Source organism: Sciurus vulgaris (genome assembly GCF_902686455.1).
Source record: "Sciurus vulgaris genome assembly, chromosome: 18".
Lineage (NCBI taxonomy): Eukaryota > Metazoa > Chordata > Mammalia > Rodentia > Sciuridae > Sciurus > Sciurus vulgaris.
This window is the reverse complement of record NC_136479.1, coordinates 31744470-31760927: the sequence shown is the minus strand read 5'-3', so window position 1 is coordinate 31760927 and position 16458 is coordinate 31744470. Positions and strand designations below refer to the sequence as shown.

At 42.6% G+C, this 16458-nt stretch overlaps 2 protein-coding genes across 3 annotated transcripts in view; both read right to left on the bottom strand.

Annotated features, from left to right (window-relative positions):
- ARPC1A (actin related protein 2/3 complex subunit 1A) overlaps nucleotides 1-4584 on the bottom strand; it is a 35188-nt gene extending 30604 nt beyond the window's left edge. The window contains exon 1 of one of the 2 annotated variants that reach the window (XM_079121293.1): nucleotides 4428-4584. The gene's annotated coding sequence lies outside the window, so the exon portion shown is untranslated. The remainder of the gene's footprint in view (nucleotides 1-4427) is intronic. The other variant, XM_079121292.1, reaches the window with a different exon arrangement.
- Nucleotides 4585-14645: 10061 nt separating this feature from the next.
- MYH16 (myosin heavy chain 16) overlaps nucleotides 14646-16458 on the bottom strand; it is a gene marked incomplete at its 5' end in the record, with an annotated part of 60616 nt that continues 58803 nt past the window's right edge. The window contains one exon of the mRNA XM_079121209.1: nucleotides 14646-15019. The remainder of the gene's footprint in view (nucleotides 15020-16458) is intronic.

Sequence of the window (16458 nt, the reverse complement as noted above, 5' to 3'; positions counted from 1 at the left end):
AAGGAAACGTTGAATTTGAACTAGATATTACATAATAACGTGGACTTATTTTTATTTTCCTAGCTATGATAATTGTATGCCATTAGGTGGGAACACATCTTAGTTTTTAGGAGATAATGATAACAAATGTTTAGGGATGAAATGTCATGATGTCTTCTGTAACTTTTCCCCTTCCCACTTCCTATTCCTTCCTCTTTCCTCTCTTATCTCTCTCTCTCTCTCTCTCTTCTATCCTTCTTCTGGGAATTGACTCCAGAGGCAATGTTCCACTGAACTATATTGTCAGCGAAGACTCCATCCTTCTGCTTCAGCCTCCCTGGTTGCTGGGATTACAGGTGTGTGCCACAGTGCTTGATTATTTTCGATTGTCTGGGCCAGAAAATATAGAAAATGTGAATGTGACAAAAAACTATTAGCACTGGTAAATCCAGGCAAAGATTATACAGGTGTTTGTGATATTACTCTTGAACATCTTACTATAACTAGGTGAAAAATAGGAATATGAAAAATATCATGAAATTAAAAATCAAGGGCTGGGGTTATGGTTCAGTGGTAGAGTGTTTGCCCCACACGTATCTGGCATTGAGTTTGATCCTCAGCATCACATAAAAATAAAAATAATAAAGGTATTATGTCCATCTACCACTAAAAATTATTTTTAAATATTTTTTGTGGTAGATGGACACAATATTTATTTTATTTTTATGTGGTGCCGAGGATCAAACCCAGTGCCTCACACGTGGGACACAAGCACTCTACCACTGAGCTACGGCCCCAGTCCCACTAAAAATATTTTTAAAAAATCAAGTAAAATTCTCTATTTTATACGTACCCAAATCTAGATCCATTAAAGAAGTCACCATGACCTTAATTTGGGAAAACTTTCCAAAACAACAACCAACCTTCCCCTTTCCCCAGCTTTGGCATTTCTAAGCGGCACTCTCACTAAGAACACTTAAGTCACGTTGGCTCAGGCGGAGACTGAAATGTGAAGGAGGCATGCATGTTGATGCAAGCAGAAAACAAATGGAAGAGCCACCAGAGGGTCGTGAAGGGGACAATGAGAATTCAACAAAGAAATGACATCAGTGGAAAACAGAAGAAATACTTCCACTAAAGGACCCCAAAAGTAAACAAATAAGTGCATCCTTAAATATCCTGAACTGCCAGAGAAATATCAGTGTTTCACATTTTATTCTAAGAGTAAGATATTTAAGTCATTATTTCCTTTTACGTGTCCTAGAAAGCAAATTGCAACTCACAAATAAAGGGCTGTACTTGAAAGCACTATAAAATTTAATGAATTCAACAGACACTGTTTAATTTGCTCTTTTAAAAATAAAAACTTTCAAGGCAGGTATGGTGGTGCATGTTGGTAATCCCAGCGGCTTGGGAGCCTGAGCCTGGAGGATGGTAAGTTTCAAAGCAAGTCTCAGTAACTTAGCATCCTAAGTAACTTAGTGAGACCCTATCTCAAAATTAAAAAAAAAAAAAAGGGCTAAGGATGTGTCTCAGTGGTTAAGTGCCCTTGGGTTCAATCCCTGGTACCAAAAAAATAAAATAAAATAAAAAATTTCGGAGACTCACGGCATACTTTTCAGCTTTTCTCTGATATCTCATGCTAACCCCAAAATGTTCTGTCACAACAGATTTTACTCAAAGCTACTCAAAATAACACATCAATGTCTCACCATATCTTTAATTAAATGTAATTTAGAGCAAGATGGGGAGTGGGCACCCATAGTCCCCCCTACATGGGAGGCTGAGACCAGCCTGGACGACATTGGGAAACCTCATCTCAAAAATAAATAAAGTCAACTTAATTTAAAAGCCAAATTTGACAATTTTGTTAACTGAAATAAAATTGGTCTGTAAACTAATAATTTAATGTGACTATCTATGTGTAATAAAAGCACACATTTCATGTTATCTGAAAAGGTATAGATACAAGGTATAGATACTCATTCTTCAACTCAGTTTTATAAGCAAGGTTGAAAAACCTTCAAGAGGTAAACAGACACACAATGGTATAATTACTTCTCAAACTGCATTTCTAATTTTGTTATATCATTCAAGTTCTGTATTTGAACATATACCCAGACTTGTACTTCTTTTATAATCACGTGGCTATTTTAAGTCTGAAAGTCAAGTTAACACTTATTTGTCAGATTTATAATGCAGCTAGTAAATATACCTGTATTTACCAAATTCAGTAAATGCAGAGTAAATTCATAATAGTTTGAATTTTGTACCCCCTCTGTCATAGGGTGAAAATTAACTGTGGTTAATAATTTTATCTAAACAGTGGTTAATATTTAAGTAAAATCTTTGTCTTAATAGGATCAGAGAGGAGAAAATGGAATAAATGAAAAGGTGGTGACATTAAATTTAACAGGTTTCTACTTTCATTGTCTGGCATTGAGGGAGATAAAAATGATTTGTGGCATATTATGATTCCAGGGACTCCCAAAATCTTTTCTTTACCTACCATCTGATAGATGGTTAGCCATGGGCTCTGGAGCCAAGGGGACCTGGGTTTGAATCCTTGCGTTGATATACTAGCAATAAGACACTGGGCAAGTCACTCCATACCTTTGAATCTAATTCATTTCATCTGTAAAGCAGATCTACCATTGACATCCTAAGGCTGTTGGCAGGAGGATAAAATGTGATAACATGAGAAAGCATGCAGTACAGAGCCCAGCCCATACTACAAGTTTTAGTTGTTGCTAAGTTAGTTCCCTTTCTTCCTTTCATCAGAGGCTTTTGAATCATCCTTACAAGTACCTTTGGAGCTTGGAAAGCTAACATATGCTGTAAATTATTGCCTTACTCCACTCAGGCTTTAAAATATTCATACGAATGAGAATTTCAGTTCTCTGTTTAGGGTCAGTTTTCAAGATTGTGATTCATCTAGCTTCTAATTGCTCTCATTACCCAACCCAGGAATACCAGAAACTCCAACAAAGTCACCACACCTTTCCAATGTTTAGACAGGCCCCAATTCCAGTCTCACCAAATCCTTCTTTATGCAGGATTTGTTTCAGTAGAGGACTACATAACTAGATCAAAATATTGCCACTCTCCCTCCAAAGCAGCAGTTTTAATTTTCCAAAATGACCCCCCTTCCTCTAATAATAAGAGACAGATGAACCCCAGAAGGTCCCTAAATATTATCAGGTAGTACAGCCAGTTACACCCACTCTCTAACAGGGCAAATACAACTCTCCTGACTGATAACCTCTCCTTTATTTTAAGATAGTTGAAAACCCAGGGCCTACCAAAACCAAAAAGGTAGATAAAATTGGTAAAAGAGGGCAGAACTAAGATAATTTCAGTAATTCCGACAATGAGTTAAAATGGAAGATTCCAAAGCCACAGTATGAGAACAGATGGCTTTACAATTAAAGATTCTAAATCACAATGTATTACGTGCCTACTATGTTCCCAACAGTGTTGCAAGTACTAGGACGGGGCCAGAAACATAAATAAATCTGACACCATTCTGTTCCTCCAGTCTGGGGAGAGTGTGGGGATAGGCGAGGAAGAAAAGAAACAGAATGCCCAGAAAACGGCAACGACAGCTAATATATATTGAACACCTACTCTGAGTCACAAACTATTCTAAGAGATTTATGCAAATAACACTTGATTCTCAGAAAAATCCTAAGAATCCTCTTACTGCAGATGAACAAACAGAAGTACAGAGACGCAATGGTCCCAGGGTCACCCAACGAAGTGGCAGTGTCTGGGCAGGAACTGAGATGGTCCTACATAAAAGGTTCCACCAAGCGAACCGGAGGGCAGAGAAGGGAGCAATTTTGACTTGGGGGAGATTCCAGCAGGGGAATCTTAATCTATGCGTAATAAAAGCACACATTTCATGCTATCTGAAAAAGAACTCGAGGGAAGACGTTCCTCTAGTTGGGGTAGGTCCTGCAATAACTAAAGGATTGAAGGCTGCCCTAGATAGGAGGCAAACATTCCACGGGTGCCTTCTGCCTGCAGGGACTTAGTCTAGACTCTAAAGAACGAGATGAATGGTACCTCGTGACGATCCATTGGAAGGAGATCATCTCGTTTAACTCAATTTTACAGACTGAGTTAGATGCCCATAGCAGGGGTGCGAACAGGGCTATGGGGATTCCAGAGACCGAGCATGTGGCATCGGAGGTGGCACAGAACTAGAAAATCTAGAGAAGCGACCGATCTGTACGTGAGGGGGACGCCAGAGGCTCCGAGATACCCAGGGAGAACAGGGGTTCTGTGCCTTCTCCGAGGCCCGCGCAGGGAGACCCGGCCGCCCCCAAGCCTCGGGGCCCCGCGGCCTAAGTGCCCGGTTCACCGCCGCCGCGGGTCCAAAGCGGGTGCGAGATCGGGACAAGGAAGGCCAACAGGGTCAGAGATTCGCCCCTGCTGCCCCTTACCTGGGGTCGGGGCGGTCCGGAGGGGCTCGGAGCGGAGAATTCGCGGACTCTGGTCAGTCGACGCGAACAGGCTCCAGCGGGCGCGGGCGGAGGACCGAGGCCCAGAGGGAGCGGCTGACAGATCCCGGAAATGGCCACTACGCCTGCGCAGCCCGGTCGCGCGGGCGTCCCGCGCACGCGCACAGCCCGGCGCGCACCGGGGGCGGGGCGGGGCCGGGGTGGTGTCCCCGGCCGGGTGCCTGAGGTGGCTCGCTGGCCACACGGCTTCGGTGCTGTGAAGCAGCTCAACGGTGCAGGCTGAGCAGGAGTGGGGCGGCTTACTCCTGACCTCGAAAACTTTCCTCCGAATAATGAACCGAGGTGTGGTGCCTTGACCACTTCACCGCCGCTATTGTCAGAACAGGGATTACCGAGGCGTGGGGTCTTTCGAGTCCTGTGGACCCGAGAAATGACTGTTTTTGTCCTTTTAGAAAGTCCGGGTCAGGGCCAGTCGATCTGCGTGCGGCTTCCTTCAGGAGCCTCCGCCACCGAGGAACCTCCTCGACCCTTCCTCAGTCAGCACCACTTGTCCTTTGCTCCCAAGATGGCGCCACGGGGTAGAAGAGTTGGGGGGAACTTGGCTGCTCTCCGGAAGCACGTGGAGACCGTGAGCTTGCGGTGCAAATGCAGCTTCTAAGAACTGCCACGGACCCTACGACCCCACTTCCAACCAGTCTGCTGCCCTGGAACCCGTAGAAATTCAGGAGCAGCACCCCCATCCCACTACAGGTCGCTAACTTTAGTGCTTATTTCATTCCCTCTGACGTTTGACCCCAACGCTTGATAGTAAGGTAATGTTCACAAAAGTGAACTAATCAGACTCCCAATTTCAGATCCATGCTGTGTTCTTTGGATTTAGTGAATCAGCCGTTCATAGAGCTCTTAATGCATGAAGACAGTGGTTTAACCTACAAAGCCTTAGATCATGGGAGCACCAGGACAAAGTGGAAAGATCTTTGTAAATTACGTCTCCAAGAGACAGCTTGGCAAAAGGAAAGTCAGCATTCATGGAAAGCAAGGATGCCTTGAATCCCTCAATATGTAGAGTTGGTACCCAGAGTCAAAACACCAACTGCATTTTATTTAGATTCCCCCCACCTCTTTGCAAAGGGCAGTTCCTTCTGTGAAGGAATTTATAACCTGGTATTTTGGATTTTAGGCTAAAAGCTTCCCATTTATGGATTTCAAAGCAGGATTCCCGGTACCAAGTGCGGATTGAACCCAGGGGCACACTACCACTGAACTACATTCTCAGCCCTTTTTAGTCATTATTTTGAGACAGTGTCTCACTGAGTTTCCCAGGCTGGCCTGGAACTTGTGATACTCCTGCCTGAAGATTACAGACATGTACCACTGTCCCCAGCCAGAAATCAGGATTCTTCACTTTAAATGATACACTTTAAATTAAACCACCTTATTTTGTAAATGAGGAAACAAGACCAGAGAATTTTGAGACTTGAAGATTTTGAAAAAAGGTAGGGGCAGGGCTTACCTTTCCTCCAGTAGTAAGAGCTACTGGAGTTCTAAGGAGGGTGAGTGTTGACTTACAGTTCTTTGCTTGTTAGACGTGTGTGTGGTGATACTGATGTAGTATCAAAAACAAGAAGTCTGCCTTTTAAAAATTTAGTATTGGGCTGGGGATGTAACTCAGTTGGTAGAGTGCTTGCCTCACAAACATAAGGCTCTGGGTTCAATCCCCAGCATGGGCAAAAAAAAAAAAATTAGTATCAGAGGTATTGAGGGTGTAGTGCTCAAGGCCCTGGGTTAGATCCCCAGCACTACAAAATAACAACAACAATAATAGTAAATAAAAAAGTATCAGGAAAGGTGGTTGTATTACTTATACTGTCACTCAACAATACCTGAGATAATTAACTTACAAAGAAGAAAAGATTTATTTGGATTTCCTGTTTTGGTTGTTCCAGTTCAAGATTGGGCAGACCAATTGCTTTGGGCCTCTGGCAGATGTGCTGGGTGGTAATGTCAGAGAGCACAAGGGGTAGCAAACTGTTTACCTCATGGCCACAGAGAAAGTAGAAGGAAGAGGTCAGGGTCCCACAATTCCTTTCAAAGGCAGTGGCACTAAGAACCTCCTACTAGGTCCCAAGATCTTAAAGATTCTACCATTTCTCAGTAGCACCACTCTAGGGACCAAGACTTTAACACATGGACCTCTGGGGGCATGCAACATCTAAACTAGCAGGTAGTAGAGGGTGAGGAAGAGGGATTGGTCACTGCCATGGGATGATTTTGTTTGCTTGTCAGATTGGATTGGAATCTGGCCAAGATTCAAGTCATCAGATATTTACCCAAGGACTCTTTTTGGCTCTGTGTGTGTGTGTGTGTGTGTGTGTGATATTGGGGACTGAACTCAAGGCCTGGAGCAGGCAGGGCCTTGAGCATGCTAGGCGAGCGCTCTATCATTGAGCTACATCTCCAGCCCAAGTCATTATGTGTTTAATAAGCACTTACCAGGTGCCAAGTACAGATACTCCTTGATTTATAAAGGGAATTACTTCCAGATAATCTCGTCATACATTGAATATATTTCGTAAGTACAAAATGCTAATACACCTAGCCTACCAAGCATCCAGGTTAGCAACACAATACACTGTAGAGTATTGGTTGTTTACATGTGTGATCCCATTGCTAGCTGGGAGCTGCAGCTCACTTCTGCTGGCCCACGTCACATAAGAGATGGGACTACATTTTACTTGGGTAAGATAAAAATTCAAAATTTGAAGTGTGGTTTAGTTCTGACAGTGCTTGCCTTATCAGTTTTGTATCATCACAAAGTTGCTAAATCAGTTGAGCCGTTGTAAGGTAGTGACTGTATTTCTTCTGTTGTCACAAACAGGTATTTTATGTGTCAACTAGACTACAGAGCACCTAGATATTTGGTCAAACATTATTCTGGGTGCTTCTGTGAGGGGGTTTTTGGATGAGATTGACACTTAAACTGATATGCTAAATAAAGCAGATTTGGAAGATTGCCCTCCCTGATTGCATTGGGTCTTGTTCAGTCAGTTGAAGACTTGAATAAAATAGAAGGCTGACCTTCTGAGTAAGAGAATTCTGCCTGTCTGCCTTCAGACTGGAACGTCATCTCTTTCTGGTTCTACCGCAGCTTCCAGTGTTCAAACTTGAATGTTGACTGCAGATTTTGGACTTGCCAGTCTCCATAATCATGTGAGCCAATTGCTTATCTTCTGTTTCTCTATGATCTATTGGAGATAGGTTCTGTTTCTATGAAGAATCCTAATACAATAGGTATTTAGCAAGACTCGCCAACCTTTTTATTTTATTTTATTTTTTTATAGTGAACTCAGGCACTTTACCACTTAGCTGCATCCCCAGTCCTTTTTATTTTGAGATAGGGTCTGACCAAATTGCTGAGGGCTTTGCTTACTTGCTGAGGCTGACTCCCCATCCTTGAAGGGTCCTCCTGAAAATCTGTTAAAAGAATCACTTATTCTTAACCACCTATTGTAGAATCAGTAAGTAAGCCTGGTGTGGTGGGGTGCACCTGTAGTCCCAGCTATGTGGGAGGCTGAGGCAGAAGTTCGAGGCCACCCTGAGCAACAGTGAGACCCTGTTTCAAGGGGGAATATAAAAAAGGCAGTAGAATCTGTGAGTAACCTGTGGAGTGAAGCAGTCCTAATTACTGGGCTCACTGTTTTATGTTCTCTTTGCTTTTTGATATTGACCTGGTAGGTTTTACTGCCTTTTTAACTCTTTTTTTTTTTTAATCTTTGAGTAAATATTTTGCACATTTTGTCCACTTTTCTAATTATGATTACTTGAAGGATTTTCTGTTGGCCCTAGTCCTCCAGTACTGGAACCATTTGGTAAGTAACCATTTTTTAAATATTACCCTGTTTGTCTATTTTAGTTTGCTAAATCCTATTGCATTAGTTAGTTATATATAGATATATTTTTTTGAGATTGGGGTCTCACTCTGTTGCCCTTGCTGGCCTTGAACTCCTGGGCTCAATTGATTAGTCCACCTCAGCATCCTGAGTAGCTGGAACTAGGTGCACCACCATGCAATTATATATCTTTGACACATACTATGTTGTGTTTACCATACATGTTTGTTGCCAGTTGGAAGGAATATTTAATTCTCACTCAGAGTGTATATTATCATGTACTGCTTGCAAACATAATCAGGGAGTTCATTAAGTATTAGATAATTAGGTAATTAGTATTTAAATGTTTATATTATATAGAACTGTTTGAAGATTTTTAAGAGGGTTTCAGTGATATTTGGAGATATTGGTTGGAGTTTTGGGGCACATTGGTGGAGTTTTGGACAGCCTGGAAGTACATGCTTATTTGTTACTTCAAATTATGTAGCAGAGACTCTTTTGATCTAAGAATTGTTTTCAGATAAGATAATAAGATAATTTTCAGTATTAATCTGGAATGACTGTAGTTAGTTCTAATAGTGGCACATAGTATACCTGTTTTATGTGCTTGTATTTGTGAGCATCTAACTATATAAGATTCCCAAAGGAAGATATTGGCAAAAGTCTAGTGATTATACACCTGGAGAGAATTTAAACAATGTAAGCATGTCTCTAAAGACAAATTTAAAATGATGGAAAATTGGAAGTCTAATAATTATTTCCATAAAACACTGAATGAAATAGCTGGTTTACTTATGAGCACAATGGTTCTTTTTTTGGAGGGGGTTCTAGAGATTGAACTCAGGGGTACTTCTTAACCACTGAGCCACACCCCAGCCCTGTTTTGTATTTTATTTAGAGACAGGGTCTCACTGAATTACTTAGTGCCTCACTTTTGCTAAGGCTTGCTTTGAACTCAAGATCCTCCTGTCTCAGCCTCCAGAGCCACTGGGATTACAGGCGTGCGCTGCTGCACCAGGCTACACAATGGTTCTTGTTTGGTTCCTGCTTGTGAACCTGGACCATAGATGCTGGTGAACCCAAGATTCTGCCTCCCTCCAGACACACCCTCTAAGTGACCTCACAGGCTCTTGGCTTCCATCATCACCCATAGGGTGACATCTTTCACAGATATGTGTCACTTTGTCTCTGACCACTGATAATTCTGACTGCTACTGAAATTCTGTACCTGACATCTCATTATCTGCCTCCTCAATTCAACATGTATAAAACCTGTCATTCTTCTCCCCTCTTCACCTAAGATTCTCCTTTCCTCTCTACTTTGTAGAGGTATCACCATCTACTCCAAATTAATTACTATCTCCCAAGTCATATCATATCTACCTCCTATAAATTTCTTTTTATTTCATAAAACTTTCAAATCTATAGAGAAGTTGCAAGAATAGTATAATGATTGTCAACATACCTGTTTACTGGATTTGCTAATTGTGAACATTTTGTCACATTCTTTGTATTTTTTTGTGTATATGTGTGTGTGTGTGTGTGTGTGTGTGTGTGTGTGTGTATGTACACCCCCGAAACACATACAATAGTGATAATAATGGTTATTATTCGTTTAGTCATTTGTAAGTTACAGACAGCATGATTCCTCACTCCTCAATATTTCAGTATGTTTGTCTGAAGAACTAGGACCTTTTTATGATTAAATGCAGATTATTTAACACTCATTTGATATTATTTACTATAAGATTAATAATTTATGTTAATTATAAAACTCGATTATATAACATAATTATGAGTTAATTATAAGTTTATATTCAAATTTCAGTCATTGTTCCAATAATCTCCTTTCTAGCAGTTTTTTCCCTCAGTCCTAGAGCAAATCCAGGATCCTTTGTTGCATTTAGTTGTCTGATCTGGAATATTTCCTCAGCCCTTTTTTTTTCTTTGCTTGACATTGGCAGTCTCAAAGAGCCCATACCATTTATTTTATAGACAGTTCTTCAAGTGAGGTGGGTTCCTTAATTGACTGATCAGTTAATAGCATGAAGAAAGCACTTTTTTTTTTTTTTCGGTATCAGAAATTAAATCCAGGGGCATTTAACCACTGAGCCACATCCCCAGCCCTTTTTATATTTCATTTAGAGACATGGTCTTGCTAAATTGCTTAGGGCCTTGCTGAGGTGCTGAGGCTGGCTCTGAACTCCTGATCCTCCTGCCTCAGCCTCCCGAGCTGCTGGGATTACAGGTGTGCGCCACTGAGCCTGGCTTAAGAAAGCACATATTGCCATCGTGTATCTTCTGGCATGGTGCAGTGGGTGAGACAAGCTTTGCTCCCGAGCTGCTGGGATTACAGGTGTGCGCCACTGAGCCTGGCTTAAGAAAGCACATATTGCCATCGTGTATCTTCTGGCATGGTGCAGTGGGTGAGACAAGCTTTGCTTACATGAACTTCCTACCAAAACTGCATAACCTGAATGGAATCTTAAGGAAACAAGCAAACTTTCTTCACTTTCAGGATGAAGTCACCATTGGGTAACAGGTTATCAAGGACTCTCATGACCTTTGTTTCTCACCACCTCTGCTGTGTGGCAGACACTCTGGCTCTCTACACACCCTCTTTCCCCTTGGCTTCCCTACTTTTGTGTAGGTGGCTCTTGGGGGAGGCTGGGCCCTCCCCAGCTCAGGGAGTGGGCCACAGTGAGCCATGTCTCAAGTGGCAATGCCATTCTACTTGCTACTACTGGTGTTGGGTTGGGCATGTGACCCATTTCTGTTGGTCGGCACTCAAGAGTAAGTCTCGTGGGGAGCTTCTGGGGAAAGGTATGCTCTTTGATAAAAAAGGATGGTAAGAAGGCCTACATGGTTTTACCGTATTGAAGACAGTTGTGGGAAGATAGGATGTTTAATGCTGTGGCGCTGTCTTCCACAGGGCCGAAGATGAGGGAGCACGGGCAGGTAGAGACCTGGGTCTTCCACACTGTACTAACTGTGTGGTGTGCAGGATCGTTAGAAGTCACTGTCAGCTCAGTGTGCTGTCACCTGCAGCCAAACACACTCTGAGCTGATGCACCCTATTTCCTCCCTTCCTCCCGCTTTCCATTCCCACGTGCTCTCTCTCCCCTTTGGGCCTAATTCCTATTCATTCCTAGGCTTCAGCAAAGACTTGACTTCCTCTGGACCCCTTCCTTTTACCTTCCAGAACTGGACTGGGTGTCTCCCCTGTAGTATCCTCTACCTATGCCCACGGTAGCCCTTTATAGTCTTCATCCGTCTGGTTACTTTGTTGCTGCCTGTGTTTAGAAATTGGTTTTAAAAACCTCTGTAGAGGAAAGTTTTATGGAACTATTGCTACAAAGCTATAGAACACATCTTTTTTATTAGCCTTACTCAGGAAACGGGAAGAAGTGGGAAGAATAGTCCCTTATAATAGCTAACATTATCCCTTCCAGCCTTTGATTCAACCCTAACTCGAGGTTGACCTTTTTATAATAAATCTGCAGCCTTGATTCCTTGTAGCTTCAGGGTGGGAGGGTTGGGAGTGTTTGTGATGATTTCCTGGTTCTTGGAAACACCCACGGGTATGCTCCATGAGAAAGACTCAGAACCTTTCCATTTCCCTACAAGGACTCCCCACCCCTACTCCCCCCAAAAAGAGGAGAAAGACAATTGGTGATATAGCAACCTTGAAACCTAACTCATGACTTTTAACAAAGCCATTAACAGTCTTTGGTCCATTTTCTCTGCAGAACATGATTTCAGTGCCCTGATTTTGACCATTTTGAATACCAATTAATGTCATTATGTTTCAAGGCCACACATTATATCCTGTATCAAACTATTCTAAAAATAAGCATCCTTAGAAAAGAGCAAATGTCACTGAATCAATTTTCTTACAAATACTAAGAAACTTCACCTAATGCTACAGGAATTTCTAGCTCTACCATTATGATCTTGGTCAAGTCACTGACTATCTACATCTGAACCCTGCCCCACTGCAAAGCAAGGGGCTTCTTTGGAATTCCCTGAGATTGGGGAGAATTGGGCCAACCATCCACCAGGAGACAATGATGGGGTCTTCCCCGCTCTGTGCTGGGGATGGGACCTCCAGTATAGTAGGCAAGCACTCTACCACGAGCTGCATCCCCAGCCCATGATGGGGACCTAAGGCCTCATGGGACATCCTTCACATTTCTCCAGCAAGAGGCTTGCAGCTATCATCTACTAGAGTGATAGGTCTGACCAAGGCTCCCTTGGGAGGACAAGTGTTAAAGTCCTTTAGAATGCTCAAAAAAGTTGGCAAGTATCTAATTGTTGTCTTTGTCAAGCTATCTTATTTAAACTTCACATTCCTGTGAGGTGGGTGCTTCTATTATTCTTCATTTAATAGTTGAGGAAACAGGTTAGAAAGGAAAGTTGCTTCAGGCCACCCTCCTGGGTAGGTAGACCCGTCTGTCTGACTTTAGAGTGTATGGATTAGACTCAGGTCACTCTCGAGGTGAAAACGAGAACAAATGGGAAAAATACACTGCAGTCAATTTAGTACTCCCTCCAGTCCCTGAGTATGTTCTGGTTCAGTGGGACTTTCTGATCATGATCATCAGTCAAAATTGGAACAGGCTACCTTTTTTCATTGGCAGGGTTCAAGTAAAAGATGGATCACCAGTTTTTGAAGAATGTTATGGAGAATTCCCAATTGGCTGAGATTTGGGGTAGTCACTCTGGAAATATCCCTTCTAGCCCTAAAGTTCTAAAATAATTCTAAAATTTTGTGATTTGATGTCTCCCAGGAAATTCACACATAGCAGTTAGAGACCCCATCACCAGAGGGCAAAGTTTTCACCTTTGATCCAGTTGCAGGAAAGGAAACAAAATTCCCTCTGGAGCTGCCTAGGGTGCTAAGTTTAGAACCATCACAGGGGTAATGTGGACCCAGGGGAAGAAGGAAAGAGACTTGCTGAGGAATAGTATCCTTCCCTTCATTGCCCTGAACAATGCTTTCTCTCTCTCTTTTTTTTTTTTTTTTTTTTTTTTATTTAATTGGACTGGGATTGAACCCAGGGATCCTGTATCACTGGGCTACATCCATAGCCTGTTCCAGTTTTAATTTTAAGACAGAGTCTTGCTGAGTTGCTGAGGCTAACCTCAAACTTGCAATCCTCCTACCTCAGCCTCCCGTCACTGGGATCATAGGTATGTGCCTCCATGTCTGATTCTGAACAATGATGTCTGTCTGCCAATGTATTAGAGGGAGGTCAAAGTGCTGGAAATTAGAAGGAAGACACACCATTTCCAGAGAGCCAGGGTTCCTAGGGCTGTGAAGTGGGAGGGAAACTTTCCTCATGGTGGCTCTACTGCTGTACTCTGAAGACTAGGAAAGGAACAGGCACAGAATATTAGAAGGTCATGACAGAAACCCTGTCACACCAGGGAAGGCTGAAGGTCCAGAAATATTCAACCCTGAGAAGAAAAAACTTGGAGAATCCATGAGAACTCCCTTCCATTAAGGTTGTCCTGCTGGACCCTGGGTATTTAAACCAGAGACATCAAGTGATGACTGTCGGGCACCAGGTCTCAGCTTGATTTGAAAAAGAACTTTTTGGCACCATCACGAAGGATTACCTTGGAAGTCAACTCCTTCTATCATCCAGTCACTCTACACACATTTACTGTGTGGCCACTTCAGGCCTGGCACCCAGTAGTTGCCGAGGACACAGACATGAAAAAACACATGGAGTTGCCCTCCAGGAACTGGCTTGCCTGTGTTCAAACGCTCTGGGAGACACTGAGGCAGATGTGCAGCAGCTTCACAGGATGTTAGCCTGGATAAATCTCAACATCCCTCTGGGGATTCTGTAACTTTTTTGGCCTTAATAAGCCTCGTTTGTCTTTAGTTCTCTGACATACTCTTTTTGGAGTTTGGAAAGACCCTCACCAAGACTGCATGGTGATTATGGTTTCCGATTGAAGCAAGCCTGTGAATATAGGTATACAACAGAAATCGGGTATGTGGCAATTGTAAAACTTGCCTCTGGATTTGGAAATCTTTTATCAGGGGGGCAGTACTAGGGATTAAATTTTGAGGCACTCAGCCACTGAGACACATCCCCAGTCCTCTTTTGTACTTTATTTAGAGACAGGGTCTTAATGAGTTGCTTAGTGCTTCACTTTTGCTGAGGCTGGCTTTGAACTCACAATTGCCCTGCCTCAGCTTCCTGAGCAGCTGGGATGGATTTAGAAATCTTAAAACAATAAAATTTCCTCATTAAAAAAAACCTCTAGTCAATCCTTTATTCATGTTTCTTTTACTTAGACCATATGGGGACAGGGACAGGCATTACAATTATCAACATGAGGAATTCTTTCTAGAGAACAGCCAGGTCACAGATATTACATATTCCGTCGTTGACATGAACATGTAGGATCTCAACTAAAACAGACCCATCGTTATTGTTATCCAAATGCTTGATGCAGTCTCAAAGAAGTCACACTAAGTTTAATTTCTCTAATGTCTGGGTGTTACACCCCCAAACTCATTTCTCCCCATAGCCGTCTTTATTCTTCAGCACTTGACTCTTTCTGGCTTGCACTTTCCTTTGCATAGCAAACATTCTCAGGATAGATCCAGTTTTCTGTTTTCATATTTTCTTCCTCTCAATGGGCTGCTGTTGAAATCTGTATCACCTTGGAGAGAGAGAGAGAGAAGGTCTATAGGGGTCAGAGCTGAGGATTTGGACATCTTTGTTCCTTCTTGCTACAAACTTCCAAGATGCCTGCACTGCTGCTGCACAGGCTTCTTTGTCATGGATACCATTGGGTCACACCTACCTTGTTCTGCATGAGGTGAGGGTTTAGAGACAGCTTCTTTGAACTCGGCACATCCAAGTAGGCCTGAACTCCATTGAGAGGTCCAGAGTGTTCCCAAGAGCCTGGCTATGGCATCTCATGAGGGGCCTGGAGGCTTGCTTTGCTATTGTGACATGAGTATCTCCTCATCCCACAAATGGATTTTAGAAACCAGTAAGACTTTAATACAAAGTTTATGGAATGTTTTCACCCAACAGGGCCTTTCACAGCCCCACCCCTGCCTAACCTGCACTCTCCAGCTCTCTAGCCTGACCCCCTCTGTTGCAGTCATGCTGTGCCCTTGTGAGAATCCCCCTTTGTACCATTGTGTGTGTGTGTGTGGTACTGGGGGTTGAACCAGGGACACTCTACCACTGAGCTACATTCCAAGCCCTTTTTAATTTTTATTTTGAGACAGGACCTTACTAACTTGCCCATGCTGGCCTGAAACATGATGTTTCTGCCTTAGCCTCCTGGGGTGTATCTGGGATTACAGGTGTGTGCCACTGTGCCTGGTCCCCCTCTGCACATTTGCACGTGTTGGGCTTTCTCTTTGGAATTCCCTTCTCTTCTCTCCTTCTTTGCCTGGTGAAGGATCTGTTTCTTTTAAATGTCTGTTTATTTAATTTTAATTAATTAATTAATTAATTAATTTTTAGGTACTGGGGATTGAACTCAGGGCACTCTGCCTCTGAGCCACATCCCCAGCCCTATTTTGTATTTTATTTAGAGACAGAGTCTCACTGAGTTGCTTAGCACCTTGCTTTGCTGAGGCTGGCTTTGAACTCAAGATCCTCCTGCCTCAGCCTTCCCAGCTGCTGGGATCATAGGTGTGCACCACTTACCTCGCTAATTTTAATTTTTTATTGTAATTAATATTAGAGACTGATATTTCTGTAAAATATATCAATTGTGTACTTAGATGTCACAGTATAAATCACTATAAACATTTCTAAAAACTTCCTCTCAATTTCTACACTTCTGTTGTCATGAGAATTAACAAATAGTGAGTGACCTAAAACAGGTCTCTGTGCAGACACGTCTCTGTGTAGATGGCTGTACCCTGCCATCCTGGGTAGAGCCAGTCACTCATGTTCTTTGATCCCCTCCCATGAAATTCAAACAGTGTATCATAGAACATTGGCCTGTAGCCTTGTATCTGTCTTTCTGCCTGATTCTGAGCATCTCAAGGGAAGACATTCTTTCTTTCCTTTTTTGTTTTTTTTTTGGTACTGGGAATTGAACCCAGTGGCACTTAACCACTGAGCCACATCCCC